The sequence below is a fragment of the Primulina eburnea genome, chromosome 4 (genome assembly GCF_022965805.1).
Source record: "Primulina eburnea isolate SZY01 chromosome 4, ASM2296580v1, whole genome shotgun sequence".
Lineage (NCBI taxonomy): Eukaryota > Viridiplantae > Streptophyta > Magnoliopsida > Lamiales > Gesneriaceae > Primulina > Primulina eburnea.
In genome coordinates, this window is record NC_133104.1 from 28,541,875 (window position 1) to 28,559,095 (window position 17,221).

A 17,221-nucleotide genomic window follows, 5' to 3' on the forward strand; every position below is an offset into this window, starting at 1 on the left:
TACTGTCTCGATAACCCCGTCAGTCTAAACATCACAGGTATAATATCAAACTTCGTAATCAATAACAATATCAGTCATAATCTCAATAACAATACAAATCTGACATGAAATCTCAGTCAACTCAACTCTGAAATTCATAACAAATACAGAAACAATCTGTTCTTCAGTCTGACTTCGATTATACAATATTTACGGTAGCAGAAACGTCATATCTGATTCATATACAATTCTGACAACATCATAATTACAAAACATCTCAAACGTAATAAAACTTACGTCCTTGTGTAGCTCGAGTCGAGAGGAGTTCGTTACTGCGTTCGGATTCGAATTCTGATGCACGGATTCTTCGAAATCACAAATCTAAAAGGCGTAAGGATTTTTCCTCTCCAACCTTCGACCCTTTTCTGAAATTCTGAGAGAAACCACGTGTAACTATCATATATATACTGCATGCAACCGAATAAAACGTGGCATAGTTTTTCTTGTTGCACGTAAGACCGCGGGTGCGGTCTTCATCTTACCGCGGGTGCGGTGTGTGCACCGCGGGTGCGGTCTGACTAGCACCGCGGGTGCGGTGCTGCTATGGAATTTTTTGCCAACTTACTGTCCATGCACCGCGGGTGCGGTGATATCTGGCACTGCGGGTGCGGTGATGCTTCGACCTTTCTTGCAAAAATCCACAATTGCATGACCGCGGGTGCACTCCTGTTCTGGGCGCAGGTGCAGTCTTGCAAAGTCCAATTCCTCATGTCTTTTCTTCCCTCATTGCCTGTCATGCATTCTCATATCTTCCGAGTCTCACTTAACGAAGATTAATACTCTTGGTTTATCAATTCTATAATTCTTGGGCATTACACTGGACCTGATATGATCAGAGATATGACGGAAAAAGTGAAGCTGATTCAGAAGAGAATGAAGGCAGCTCTGGACCGACAAGCCAAATATGCCAACATCAGACGATGACCGTTGGTATTTGAGGTAGGAGATTGAGTATTCCTGAAAATTTCCCCTTTCCGAGGAGTTGTCAGATTTGGCAAGAAAGGAAAATTGTCTCCACGATACGTTGGTCCATATGAGATTCTCGAAAAGATAGGAGATCGTGCCTATCGACTCGCCTTACCGCCTTCATTATCGGGTATACATGACGTCTTTCATGTATCTATGCTGCGAAAATATCTCCCCGATGATTCCCATATTTTCCAGCCAGACGAGGCTGAGCTTGATGGGTCTCTGAGTTATATTGAGAAACCGGTTCAAATTATTGATCGTAAAGAAAAGAAACTCAGAACGAAGACCATCCCACTTGTGAAAGTCCAGTGGACTCGTCATGAATTGAGGAAGCTACTTGGGAGACTGAATCAGATATGAGACAGGAATTCCCCGAGTTATTCCACTTATGTGAGTTTACTATTTTAGTTTCTGTTATTTCTTATTTGATTACCTGTGATATGATTGCTTTTGAGATTTCAAGGACAAAATCATGTCTCAGAGGGGGAGAATTGTAAGGCCCGAGATTATATCACCTTAATCCGAGATTATTTAATTTACGAATTTTGGAATGATGAATTAGATTCCACGGTTTTTGTAATTAATTAGGATTGAAATTGAATTAAAAGATTGAGCGGGGGCCGATTTGCAAATAGTGAAAAGTTGGGGGACTAAAGCGCAAATATGGATATTTAAGTGGGACACTTGTCTTGGCCATCCCTTGAACGTGTCATTGTTTACTTCAAATTCAGAATTGGCATGGGGAGAACCGAGAGTATCCATGGCTAGCTTCCTTAATGGTTTTCTTATCTTCAAAGCTTCATTTTGCAACATCCAACCATCAAATTATTAATCCAAGTATAGATTCTTGATCCTTACCTTAAGAGCTTCAAGGGAAGGTAATTTTCATCCATTTCCAGCATGTTTCGAAATTTAGATGTTGGAAGATTTGTGATTTAATTGTTGATATGTGTTCTTCAGTATATAGAGATTATAGAACCGTAATCGGATCGAAGAACGGACATCGTATGAATTCGTTTGAAAAATTCAGCATGCTGTTCGAACCTAGTAGGTGCAGATTTTATTATGTTGTGGTTGATATTGTGAGGTTTTTAGTCGTTGGTATGAGATTATTGATGTTTGAGTTGCCGGGTATATCGAATTTGCGCCATTATGCCGTCGGAATTGATATAGATTGAGTTTTGAGCAAACCAAGTCTTACTTTGAATTGTTTGATTGATATGGTGTTGTTCGAATTGTGCATGTTCAGAATTGGTGTAGAAGATTCGGACTCAAGATCGTAGCTTCAGACCGAGACTACGAACGAAAGGTATAAGTCAATATGGTATTGGGAGATCGACTCAAGTAGGATATATTTGAGTCTCCCTAAATCACATACTTATTGTTATTATATGCATTGATTTGATTTGATTTGATATGGTTGTTCTATTGATTTATAGGAAGCATGTATTAGATGAGTATTAGACGAGTGATCTTGTGACAGAAGTGCCTGATAGTGGTGGGATCGCCACGGGCACATTGCACGATGTCACAAGATAGTAAATTGGCAATAGTGCCAAAGTCTATCACGTATAGGTCACCGGACGATTGGCTATCGATGTAGATAGAATTGAAGTTTCTTCTATTACTGGTGATCGATAACATATCGATGTGGATAGAATTGGAGTTTCTTCTATTACTGGTGATCGATATGGAATGCCAACGTCTGGAAATAGGGATCCCTAGACTAGGATTGAGTCTAGTCTGAGTCGTGAAGTCACGAGTATGATTGAAAGTTTTATATGAATTATGTTTCAGACTTTGATTTATATCTGATATCCTCTTCATGCTTTATATTGATTATATGATTGCATGTTCGTTGATTTATACTGGGATTATATTCTCACCGGAATTATCCGGCAGTTGTCGTGTTTGTATGTGTGCATGACAACAGGTGGGACAGGATCAGGGTCAAGGAGATGACGAGAGATCAGGATTAGAGTGGAGACCACGGACTTTGATGTTGCTATAAATAGGGTTGGAATACTTGATAACTAGCTGGTGAACCTTAGTTTGTATTGAATGTATGCTGTACAGGACTTGTACCTTATGTTATACTGATATGTATAATCGTATGATTTCCATTACGTTCCGCATTTTAAAAAAAAAAATATTTTAGACTCTGTTTATTATAATTGATTAAATTGTCCTAATAATGATTAAGAGTATGATTAGCGTCCGGGTCCTCGCATGAATATAATGACTACGATTACAATTATGGAAAAAACAACCAATCTAAACAATTTACCTTTTAAAATATAAAACTTCAAGTATATTAAAATCTATAAAAACCCTCAGCAAAATTAAAACATCAACCACTTAAAAAGCTGTCAAAACGTGTTCCCATAAAATCTTATTCTTGTGGAAGAATACAAGGTCCTCGGGTTAACGCTCCCAACCATCTCCGCCCGTTCAGTCATCATCACCTCCAGTCTCCTCATCGAAAATCTCACCTCCATCATTCACACCTTGTGAGTCTAAAGACTCAACACACATGTAACATTATTTCAAATATATATACATAACATACAATAGTAAAAAGTACTGTAATCAACATATATTTCATTATCTTAAAAACGTAAACTTAAACATATCGTAAAATCATACGTGTCAAAACAGCTCGTCATATCATCACATACTTATACATTTACTTTAACTGCATTCAGTTCATTAGTTGTAACTTTCGTTTCAGCTCTATTCGATGGATCCATATACATATAATCGTGATACCCGGTAGGGGGGATACCAGCGACATCATTACCTATCCACTGAGTCTTTGCCTCAATTCATCGTATACATATATCATCAGTCACAACCAATTCTCATCCTTCAGAAACATCATCATTTTCATCACTTATCAAAATCATGCATATACTTACATTTTTCCTTAAAAACAAACATGCAATGTATAATTCATAATTTCATAAAAAGTCATAAACGTGATACATAAAAATTTAAAAACATGCTAAATTGTGATCAGGGTGCTGCCGAGATTAAAACTCGACTCAGGTAGCATGTGAGCAGACCACGGTGGGGCGTTAGGAAGAAGATGGTGGCAGTTGATAAATTTTGATGAAAATGATAAAGCTCTACACGAGTTTACTTTGATATATAATTTCGGTCAAATATTTTTTATTTTGTTTTTTTAGGGAGATTTTGTCACACCGTTCTTCTAATATTAACATAATTAATGATACTTATATTTGTAATCAAAATAGCATTTGAATGATATACCTCTGTTATGAAACAATTCAAACAATGGGGATCAATTTGATGGTTTATAAAAATTTTGGCATGATGTCCCTACATTTAGTCTAAGCAAAAAATCAAGTAATACCATACATATACACTTATAAACATATTCTTATATACAAACATATGTTGTATCGTTATACTTATAACAGATCTTGTTTCAAACCCTGACATAAAAGTTACTATAGTACATATGCGGAAGCTATACAATAAGACGTCCAGGTTCTTGTCGAGGTAAGGTACATCACAAGCATCCATTGGCGAACCGACATCCTATGTATCTTCATTACCTGATCTTGTAATACATGAGCTACGTGAGTTTATAAAACTCAATAAGTTGGCACTTATACGTATCAATGTGCATAGAAAGAACATATATATCAAGTCGTGATCAACAATGAATATTTAAACAATGTCATATCATACCGTATCTTCATGTTCATATTTGTACTTGAGCCTCATTAGTTGACATGTACTAATGTTCTTGCTTTATTATATAGCTACTACTGTGTTGGAAGTCAGGGAGCACCATTGGCAACCCCACGCCCCATGAACATATATTGGCCAATAGGTTTGGTGGACTTAAAATCGCCCATTATGTCAACTAGCTCTATATCATATAAAATAAGTCATTTTTCCTTTCATGTTCATGACATAGCACTTATCTTCAATATTCATGATTTTCTTTCATGTTTAATACATAACAATGAAATATGGTGCTATGTTTTCATCAATAAACATACTAACAATGTACATATATCAATAAACAATGGAAAGCATTTGAAATTAATAATATTACTCATGTATCACTTCAAGAACATGCCAACTTACTGCCCAAGCGAACGAATATTTGTTTGAGACGATGTTTATCTGTCCTATGCTGTCAATAATCCAATAGTTCAGTTACCATGTCTATACTAGGTGAAAGTTACCCAACTAAAAGAAAAGAAAAATTACACCCTTAGGAAGTTCTTGTGATCAAGAATTAAGTTCTAACTTCAAAATGATGAAATAAAAGATGAAGCGAGCTTTTGGGAGGAAGAATTCTTGATTTCTCTAGAGTTCCTTGCTGCAAATGAAGTGGAGGATGGTAAAGAAGCTCAAGGAAGTCGAAAATTATCTTTTCCTATGCAAGGCGCCGCTCGGGCGCTCATTTTCAACCACTCGAGCACGGAAAATTGTGTCCAAATGCTAAAATTTTCGTGCATGAGTGCTCGGGCGGTAAGTTCTTACAGCTCGGCGCCACCCATTCTGCCTCTGCGCACTGGTTCCTCAAAGATCGTTCCAAAAACGTATCTTCCCTTCATAATCTGAAAAAGTGGCAAACCTGAAATTTGTAGCTCTATTCTTGGGTTGCATCTTCAGTTGGTTTAATGTCATTTGGAGGTTTGAGTAAAAAGTTATGCATATTCCCCCAACATGTGTCAGTGAAGGAATGACGATATACACGACGCTCTTCGGGGCACTTTTGGCTTGTCTCTCACAATGATTTGGACAAAACCCAACACATGAAAAATGTAGCATTATATCTTGGCTTTCTAATGGTTGTGGCCTCACGTGATTTGGATGAATATTCAAATCATTATGCTAAAACTCGTAGAAACTGTCATATTTTCATCTCATTTCCCACAACTTCCATTACATTACTTTTACCTACACATCTTACTATCACGATTTAGGCACATATTCATTCTCAATACACTATTGACAATCTAGAAATCATATTCAATCTCAGTATCGATACTTCATTCAACATGTAAAGCATAATGAACTAAATAACTACATAATAACTGACATAAACGCAATATTAATCATTTGTACGAGTAACCGAGCATTAAAATTCTCCCTTCCTTCAAAGAATCTCGTCCTCGAAATTTGACGTACCATTTAATTCATTATATCTCTGTTGAATCTCGTCTTCTCGCTGCCAAGTTGCTTCTTCAATTGCATGATTTTGACATAACAGTTGGCGAATTCGTAGGTTCAATTCCTACTGGATGGAATCCTCCAAGAAGAGTTAGAATGGCATTTTACATATCCATACGATTAATTCCTTGGGAGGGGCAAGGGGATTGATCGAAAAAGAAATCATAATTATTGATACGGGCCTTTTCCACAGAAAACTGCCGGTGATAAGCCGGAGGAAGGTGAGCCGATTTAGTAATTAGTAAAGCTGAAGTTAATGAGGGTACTACCACGAAGAGATTAAAACCTCAAGCTCGAGGAAGTCGTTATGCGATAAAAAGAAATACCTGTCTTATCAACGTCCATGAATGATAAATCATAGATCGAACCCTTGTTCAACTCTTTGACAACATGAAAAAACCACAAACACTTTTTTGATTATGGATCTGGAGATATTCTCTGTTTCGCCCAAGAAATAAAAATGGAAGCCCTTTTGAAAGAAGCTATTTTGGACCAAGGGTATTTCCTTGCCTCGTAACACTTTTGATTTCCTATCGAGAATTTGGACCGGCCGTTCTTCATACGAGAGATTCGATGCAAGCTCCAATGGTTCGTAATGAAGAACGTGAGAAGGATTGGCCAAATATTTCCGTAGCAAGGAAACATGAATAACATTACGAACATTTGACAAGTTCGGTGGTAAAAAAACTCGGTAGGCCCTGTCTCCTATTCGTCCGAGATTCAAATGGACCGATATATCTTGGACTTAATTTTCCCTTCTTACCAAAATGTAAAATTCCCTTCAATGGTAATATTTTTACAAATACATGGTCACCGACCTGAAATTCCAGTTGACGACGTGGCACATCAGTATAACTTTTTTGTCGGCTTTGGGTAGTATGCATTCTTTCTCTGATCTTGGTTACTAATTCGGCTGTATGTTGTACTAATTCAGGGCCTGATAATTTTCTTTCACCTATTTTATCCCAATACCAGTGACATTTTCTATAATATAATGATGTATATGGTGCCATTCCAATACTTGACTGATAGCTATTGTTATATGTAAACTCAGCCAATAGTAGTTTATTGTCCCAACTACCTGGAAAGTCAATAGTACAGGCCCTCAACATAACTTCTAAGATCTGATTCACTCGTTCTGATTGTCCATCATTTTGAGGGTGGAATGCTGTACTAAATGCTAATCGAGTTCCCATAGCATGATGTAAAATTTTCCAAAATGCAGATGTAAATTTTGGATCTCTATCAGATCCAATGGACACTGGGATGCCATGAAGCCTCAGTATTTCTTTGATATATTCTTTAGAATTTTGATTCATTTTGTATGTGGTCTTCACAGGAAGAAAGTGAGCTGATTTCGTAAGTAGATCCACAATAACCCATATAGCATTGAATCATCTTTGTGTTCTTGGCAAACCAAGCATGAAATCCATAGCGATATGTTCCCATTTCCATTCAGGAAAAGGCAATGGTTTCAAGTGTCCTGCTGGTCTTTGATGTTCTAATTTGACCTGTTAACAAGTTAGACATTGTGCAACAAATTGAGCAATGTCCTTTTTCATACCTGCCACCAAAATAATGATTTCAAATCTTTGAACAATTTGGTGCCTCTAAATGGATCGAGTAGGGGGTTGCATGTGAATCAATAAGAATATCAGTTTTGATTGTTCCTTGTTTCCGCACTCACAATCTACCTCGATAAGTCCACATTCATTCCTCATTCACTTTGTAACGCCCCAGATTTGACGACTGTCATCACTGTACCAAGACGAGTCTTTCCAGCGTGCTTATGTCCTCACTCACACGCACCCTGAGAAACTTCCCAGGAGGTCACCCATCCAAAAATTGTCCCAAGTCAAGCACGCTTATCTTTGGAGTTCTTATGTGATGAGCTACCGAAAAGAAGATGCATCTTCGTGATATGAGTAGTACCAATCAAATCTTTTAAACCCTCTTCAACTGTACAGTCCATTACATTGAACAGTCTCGAAATCCCTCTCATTCCCGTGTGGGTCGGTTCATTCATGTTCCCTCCACCTAGAAGCCTGCCAAGAGCCGCTCATTGTCCGTGCAACTATGGCACCAGCGATCATCCCCCGCCCTCTTCGGTCCCGGGCCTCACACAATTAAAAGTTCAAATTTACTTTTTCTTCATCTCGCTGCCTCAATTGTTGTAATTCATTATCAGTACTTTGTTCGGCCTTGATCCTGTCTGCAAGCGTTGGTCGAACCATAAGGGATGATAACTGGATTGCAACTCCTTTTGGAATAACATAAATCTTCAAGTTCTTTAAATCCCATATAATTTGTTCTTGAACTTGCATTGCAGAAAGAGAACTCGACTTTGGACTTAGCGCATCTGCAACAACATTGGCTTTACCTGGATGATAATTATTAACACCATCATAATTGTTCACTAATTCCAACCAATGACGTTGTGGGGACCCGGACGCTAATCATTTCCTTAATTGTTTTTAATATCAAATGAAACAATTAAGTAATGTGGGACATAAAATATTTTTTTTAAAATACACAGCGGAATCGTAATGTAAATCAATCTAATTTACATATTACAGTTAAAGTACAAGTCTAGTACTTTATACATTTTTATTAAACTAGATTTCAATTACTATAGATCAAGTACTGAATCCTAGTCCATTTCTGAGCCCGGATCTCCACGCTATCTAGTCCAGCCTTGTTCTCTTCTTGACTCTTATCTTGTCCCACCTGTTGTCATGCACACATACAAACACAACAACATCCGGATAACTCCGGTGACAATTATATTCTCAGTATAAATCATGTATACATGCTATCATAAAAACAATATAAAAGCATATAACAGATATTCCTAACATGTATCAAAATCAGAAACATGAATCAAATATTCGTCACATATATTATAATCCTAAACATGAATCACTATCAAGAATAACTCATATTCTAAACATGTACCATCATCAGGAACATAATTCAATATCAAGCAATGAATCACTCTTCGTGATTCTCAGACTCCGACTCGACTCAGTTCTAATCTAGGGATCCCGTTCGGAATAAGAACATACACCCACCTACACTCCCGATCGGGGTGGTGGTATGTTCTTATTCACGGACTTTGGCTCTTTCCATATCGAACACCAGTAATAGAAAAGGCTCCAGTTTTATCCACTCCGATATAGCCAAACGTCCGGTGTCCTGACCTATCCGTCATGGACTGTGGCCCTATCGCCAATATCCTATCCTGCGACAAAGTGCAATGGGCCAGTGACGAGTCCTCACTATCCGGCCCTTCTGTCACAAGATTAATTGTCTACGACTAAGCACATTCACCTATGCCTCAAGACATACATTGTCTATAAATCCATAGACCAAAGATATCAATCACATTCAATTGCAAATAACAATGCAATAAAATAAAGTATGTGATTTAGGAAAACTCGAGTCAAACCTCACTCGATTTGTGCAATCCCAACTCAACATTAATTTATACCTTTATCTTCTCGCTCAGAAGAAGAAGAAGTCCCGAATCCAAATCTGTCCATTCCCAATCTTGTAATAATAATACCGAACAGACACAATATCAATAAATGACTCAATTCAGAACATGTTCTGATCAATATTCAAATCAAATTACACTCTAATCGATGTCAATCAACATACGGTACACAATACAATCTAAATCAATACCGAATCTGATCAATATCAATGAACTGATGTTTTGACGGCATAACAATATAGTCTCGATAATCTCGTCAGTCCCAACATCACAGATATAATACCAGAACTCATAATCAGTATCAGTTCAACTCATAATCTCAATAACAATATAAATCTGATATGAAATCTCAGTCAAATCGATTCCGAAATTCATAACAATTACATACACAATCTGTTCTTCAGTCTGACTTCAATTAAACGATGTCTATTATGTCAAGAACATCTTATATGATTCATATTCAATTCTGAAAATATGATAATTTCAAATCATATCTAAACGTAACAAAACTTACGTCCTGTTGAAGCTGTCGTCGCTAGGAACTCAGTGTTGTACTTAGATTCAAAATCAGACGGACGGATCACTCGTAAATCTCAAATCTCACGTGAAGTTTCCTCGGTGCTTCCCTTCTCGATTCTGAGGGAAATTGCTTGTATATACATATATATATATACATAGATACGTTGCATGCAAGACAAGTGGAGCATTTAGCGTACTGCACGTCTCGCGCATATGCACGACCAATATCGGCGCATATGCGCGAGACACAAAGCCTCGGCGCGTCGTCACCACGGCAGCTCGCGCTTATGCGCGCCCCGTCGCCGCGCATATGCGCGAGACCTACTGTCTCGTGCAATGCAACTCGCGCAAATGCGCGCCTCCACGCCGCGCATGTGCGCCAACTTCTCTGCCCTGCTCGCGCATATGCGCCCGTTCACGTCGCGCATATGCGCCGAGCACTCCCCTAGGCTACTGGACACCTCGCGCATATGCGCGCCCTCACGCTGCGCATATGCGCGCAGTCTTCTGCCAAAACCGCGCAAATGTGCGCACCAACTCATGCATGTGCACGTATGGCATCTCTTTCGCACATATTTCGCGTCTGTTCTTGTCTTTCCCGGTTTAATTCCTTTAGTCCATAATCACATCAATTAATCAAGAAATCATTTCGGATTAACAGGATAAATTTCTCGGGCCTTACATTTCTCCCCCCCTAAGATTTGATTTCGTCCTCGAAATCACAGGCAATCAAATCAGATATAAAAAGAAATGTATAATATAGATTAAATACAAAGCTCATCTATAAAATCATTCTGAAATCTCACTCTCATGTCAGATTCTGTCCCTCAGGTAGATTATTTCAATACTCTACTGATTTTACTGTATTTCCAGCAACAGAATAGTCTTCATTCTGAATTTTCATTCTTTCACGGATCCCTGCTTTCAATCTGGAATAAGGATTCAAGAAGTATAATATCTTTATACTACTCAAAATAATTTCTGATAGGATCAATCTCAGAATGCTGGTTATACAATATCCGTATATACCAGTCAATAACTCCATAGCAAATCAATATCATCATCTGTTAATCCTATTCAAGGATATATTCAATCTTCGGCCTCAAATAATAGCAGTCATCATCCGACGTCGACATATTCAGTCTACTTATTCTGAGCTGTCTTTATTTTCTTCGTCATATCTCTGTTCCTTTCAGATCCAATTTCAGGTATCAACGAAATATTATTCCCATATGAAGGAAATCTACAGTTCTCACTATACAATACCTCGAATAAGGTTATCTCGATACTTATCTGATAGTTATTATTATACGACAATTCACAAGTGACAATAAATCGTGTCAACTAGTGCTAAAATCCAGCACTACAGTTTCTGGATATCCTCCAGTATCACGATAGTTCACTCCGACTATCTGTCAATCTATAAACCATAGATGAGAAATCATGATATACATTCTGCCAAAAGTACTACATCAACAAAAAAATCACGGTATGATATAATCGAATCTGGCATTCAATACAATCTGACCCCTTTTCCGATACCTCTCAGTCGTTTAGTCATATTTGTACGTCATCCTGTACAATATAATATATGTCGATTTGAACAATCGTTCAATCATAACCACATCCTGGTATAGTCTTGGTAAATATTCGGTAAATCTATCACCAGATCCATAGAATTGTACTCCCATTTCTATTCAGGAATCGATAATCTGTATAACCAATCTCCTGGTTTCTATCTTCCTGTCTTCATCTGTCAGCGATTTAGACATTTCAGTACAAATTCTAACATAACTGATTTCATTTGTTTACATCAAAAATATCCGTTCGAATTATCACACATTTTCTGTTACCACTGTGTGCATCTGACAATACCTGTCATCTCAAATTCGAAATATCTGACACAAACAAATCAGTTAATTATATAAAATAAAACATTACCTACCTGGTATTCTGATTGACACACTATTCTGATTATCGAAATCAAGTTCTGAACAGTCTGATCAAACTTCTGAACTACTGAAATTTTCAAAATCAGTTCTGAGTCGGCTTGAACTGTATATAATCTCAACGGTTCATAATAATTAGTATCAAATACGGATTCAGAATAACAACAATATCGAATCGGATTTAAAACACCAATCATTTATACTGATTTAGTAAACTCATAAAACGTAATTTCTGACATTTCTAAAGTCCTGCCATTTTCAATATCGTTTTCAGCCACTGATCATGGTCTCAACTGTGCTACAATCAATCAGTATACTATCTTCAGATATAACAGACTCTGAATACAATCTGTTGCAATTAAGATTCATATTCGAACCATTCTACATACAACAATCTCAATTCCCAGAATATTCAATACAAATTTCAACTGTTCGATTCAATTCAATCATACGCTGCGAATATATCAAAATAGCATAGATAAAATGAGCATAAAGTCATCAGAGCACTTCTGAAAACATGATTTATCAACTCATTCACAGAACTGAAGTATTTCCCAGAGAAACACATAATCAGATGTAACTCTAACTCTCAGGCAGTAAATATTCTAACTGACATTTCAATTCTTTCAATTCAATTAATATTATTCTGTACAAAGTTCTGAAAATATCCACAATATCTGATATTAAGTCAAGGCTGAAATCAATCTTCCTGACTAGAATCAAACCCGAAATTTCATCTGGGACAACCGTAGCAACGCTCTTGTCCCTAGCAACTCAGTCAATGATCCATTCCATCTCAGTAAATCAACTGATTATCTAAGGAATTACTCAATTCCTTTCGATAATCTTCGAGTCATAAATAATATGGATATCGAAGGAGTTTTAAATCAAAATCCTTATCGCATATTATTTATTATTCAGCCATTTCAGGTCCGAATCTTACCATCTCCTGGCAAGAATCTACAATACTTCTGTACTTGCTAACACATCAATATCAGTAATGTGGTCAGAATCACACAATACAAGTACCATCTAATATAACTCAATCTTATTCTCAATTTGCTGCAGTATATGATATTTACAAAATTCACTGATAACAATCTTTTCCCTCAAAAGATAAAGGACTCAATACTACAGTACACACAGACCCAACAGGTACAATATATGTCAATGCCATTCATACAAAATCATGTATAGGATGTATGAGTACTTCACAATACATATTCAAAATAAGCACAAAAGAATAGTTACCTATTACAATCTCATCAATTACATCCTGGGTCTGTCTCTTGGTCCTTACACCCTGATGATTCAGCCCTATGAGATCTCCGGGAGCCTTTTGTGGACAAACTCTAGCAAAATGTCCTTACTGTTTACAGAAATTGCATCTATTAGTCACTCCATGACATTGCTCCGTGAGATGTCTCCCTCCGCAAGTTCTGCAATAAATTCTCGTATAACTCGGGCTAGAACCGCTGGAGCTAGATGAACCGCTCCCTAACTTCTTGAACTGCTTCTTTTGAACTTTCAACTGCTCTTTCTTTCCACCACTGCTGCTGCCAATCTCGATTCTGGATGGCAGTTGTTGTGGTATCGGTGTTGCAAGAACATATGAAGCTTCCTTTTGCTTCCTCAGAACAGTTTATGCTCTTCTGGCTCGATTCGGAGTATCAGCAAGGTTACTCGGTTGTTTCACATTCACCAATGTGCGTATCTCCAGATTCAATCCCTGGATAAACTGATCAGATACAGCTGTATAATTTCTAGCCACTTGAGGTGCAAAATGTAGCAAGGTGAAAAACTGGGCCAAATACTCATCGACATTCAACTGACCCTGTATCAGATTTTCAAACTCTGCACTTTTATCCTGTCAATATGATAGAGGTACAAATCTTTGATAAAATTCAACTTTAAAAATTTTCCACGTAATCGTTGAACCACGTTGTGCTATGGCTTCCCTGGTTATCAGCCACCAACTCCTAGCGACCTCCCGTAGTTGATTTCCAACCAGTTTAACTCTACAATCATCTGTAAAACCAAGGAATTTAAATTACATTTCTATATCCTCCAGCCAATTATCACAATCGACTGGCGCCTCAATACCCCTCAGAATCGACGGTTGAAATGACTGAAATCTCATCAACTGTGTTTCGATCAGAGTTTCTGACACATCCATCGGATCAGTCGAAGTACTACCTCGTTCTGGAATTCTTCTAGGAGGAATATCTGATAATCACAAGCATTAGTAGTAATAGGAGACAAATCCGTCTCAATCCCAATCGTGATCAGCTTACCTCTGATCAAGAATTGGTTCTGATCCCGTTTCAAATAATAGATATTACCAAATCAACTCAGATATTCAGGTAACATGTAACTTCTACACAATAGCATATACAATGTAATTTCAACAATATATTCCAGCATATGCCATGTAACTTCAGGCAGTAAAACATAACATCATGCTAGCATACACAATGTAATTTCACATTATAATAAATCACATGCTAGCAATCACATGCAAGGAAAGAAAACTCATTCTACCCCGCTCACTCTTCTCTATCTCAGTCTCAAGGACCTACAGTTCTAGAACCTATTGTTCTGGAACCTAATTTTCTGATACCACCTGTTGTGGGGACTCGGACGCTAATCATTTCCTTAATTGTTTTTAATATCAAATGAAACAATTAAGTAATGTGGGACATAATTTTTTAAAAAAAATACACAGCGGAATCGTAATGTAAATCAATCTAATTTACATATTACAGTTAAAGTACAAGTCTAGTACTTTATACATTTTTATTAAACTAGATTTCAATTACTATAGATCAAGTACTGAATCCTAGTCCATTTCGCACGCTATCTAGTCCAGCCTTGTTCTCTTCTTGACTCTTATCTTGTCCCACCTGTTGTCATGCACACATACAAACACAACAACAGCCGGATAACTCCGGTGACAATTATATTCTCAGTATAAATCATGTATACATGCTATCATAAAAAAAATATAAAAGCATATAACAGATATTCCTAACATGTATCAAAATCATAAACATGAATCAAATATTCGTCACATATATTATAATCCTAAACATGAATCACTATCAAGAATAACTCATATTCTAAACATGTACCATCATCAGGAACATAATTCAATATCAAGCAAGGAATCACTCTCCGTGATTCTCAGACTCCGACTCGACTCAGTCTTAATCTAGTGATCCTGTTCGGAATAAGAACATACACCCACCTACACTCCCGATCGGGGTGGTGGTATGTTCTTATTCACGGACTTTGGCTCTTTCCATATCGAACACCAGTAATAGAAAAGACTCCAGTTCTATCCACTCCGATATAGCCAAACGTCCGGTGTCCTGATCTATCCGTCATGGATTGTGGCCCTATCGCCAATATCCTATCTTGCGCCAAAGTCCAATGGGCCAGTGACGAGTCCTCACTATCCGGCCCTTCTGTCACAAGATTAAATGTCTACGACTAAGCACATTCGCCTATGCCTCAAGACATACATTGTCTATAAATCCATAGACCAAAGATATCAATCACATTCAATAGCAAATAACAATGCAATAAAATAAAGTATGTGATTAAGGAAAACTCGAGTCAAACCTCACTCGATTTGTGCAATCCCAACTCAACATTAATTTATACCTTTATCTTCTCGCTCAGAAGAAGAAGAAGTCCCGAATCCAACTCTGTCCATTCCCAATCTGGTAATAATAATACCGAACAGACACAATATCAATAAATGACTCAATTCGGAACATGTTCTGCTCAATATTCAAATCAAAATACACTCTAATCGATGTCAATCAACATACGGTACACAATACAATCTAAATCAATACTGAATCTGATCAATATCAATGAACTGATGTTTTGACGGCATAACAATACAGTCTCGATAATCTCGTCAGTCCCAACATCACAGATATAATACCAGAACTCATAATCAGTATCAGTTCAACTCATAATCTCAATAACAATATAAATCTGATATGAAATCTCAGTCAAATCGATTCCGAAATTCATAACAATTACATACACAATCTGTTCTTCAGTCTGACTTCAATTAAACGATGTCTATTATGTCAAGAACATCTTATATGATTCATATTCAATTCTGAAAATATGATAATTTCAAATCATATCTAAACGTAACAAAACTTACGTCCTGTTGAAGCTGTCGTCGCTAGGAACTCAGTGTTGTACTTAGATTCAAAATCAGACGGACGGATCACTCGCAAATCTCAAATCTCACGTGAAGCTTCCTCGGTGCTTCCCTTCTCGATTCTGAGGGAAATTGCTTGTATATACATATATATATATATATATATACATAGATACGTTGCATGCAAGACAAGTGGAGCATTTTGCGTACTGCACGTCTCGGGCATATGCGCGACCAATATCGACGCATATGCGCGAGACACAAAGCCTCGGCGCGTCGTCACCACGGCCGCTCGCGCATATGTGCGCCCCATCGCCGCGTATATGCACGAGACGTACTGTCTCGTGCAATGCAACTCGTGCATATGCGCGCCTCCACGCTGCGCATGTGCGCCAACTTCTCTGCCTTGCTCGCGCATATGCACCCGTTCACGTCGCGCATATGCGTCGAGCACTCCCCTAGGCTACTGGACACCTCGCGCATATGCGCCCCCTCACGCCACGCTGGTGCGCGCATATGCGCGGAGTCTTCTGCCAAAACCGCTCATAGGTGCGCACCAACTCATGTATGTGCGCGTATGGCATCTCCTTCGCACATATTTCGCGTCTGTTCTCGTCTTTCCCGGTTTAATTCCTTTCGTCCATAATCGCATCAATTCATCAAGAAATCATTTTGGATTAACAGGATAAATTTCTCGGGCCTTACAGTCGTTGTCTCATATTCAGTTCTTTTTGCGTGAATAAATATTTCAAACTCTTGTGGTCCGTGTATATTTCACATCGTTCGCCATAAAGATAATGGCGCTATATTTTCAACGCAAATACCACTGTTCCCAACTCTAAATCA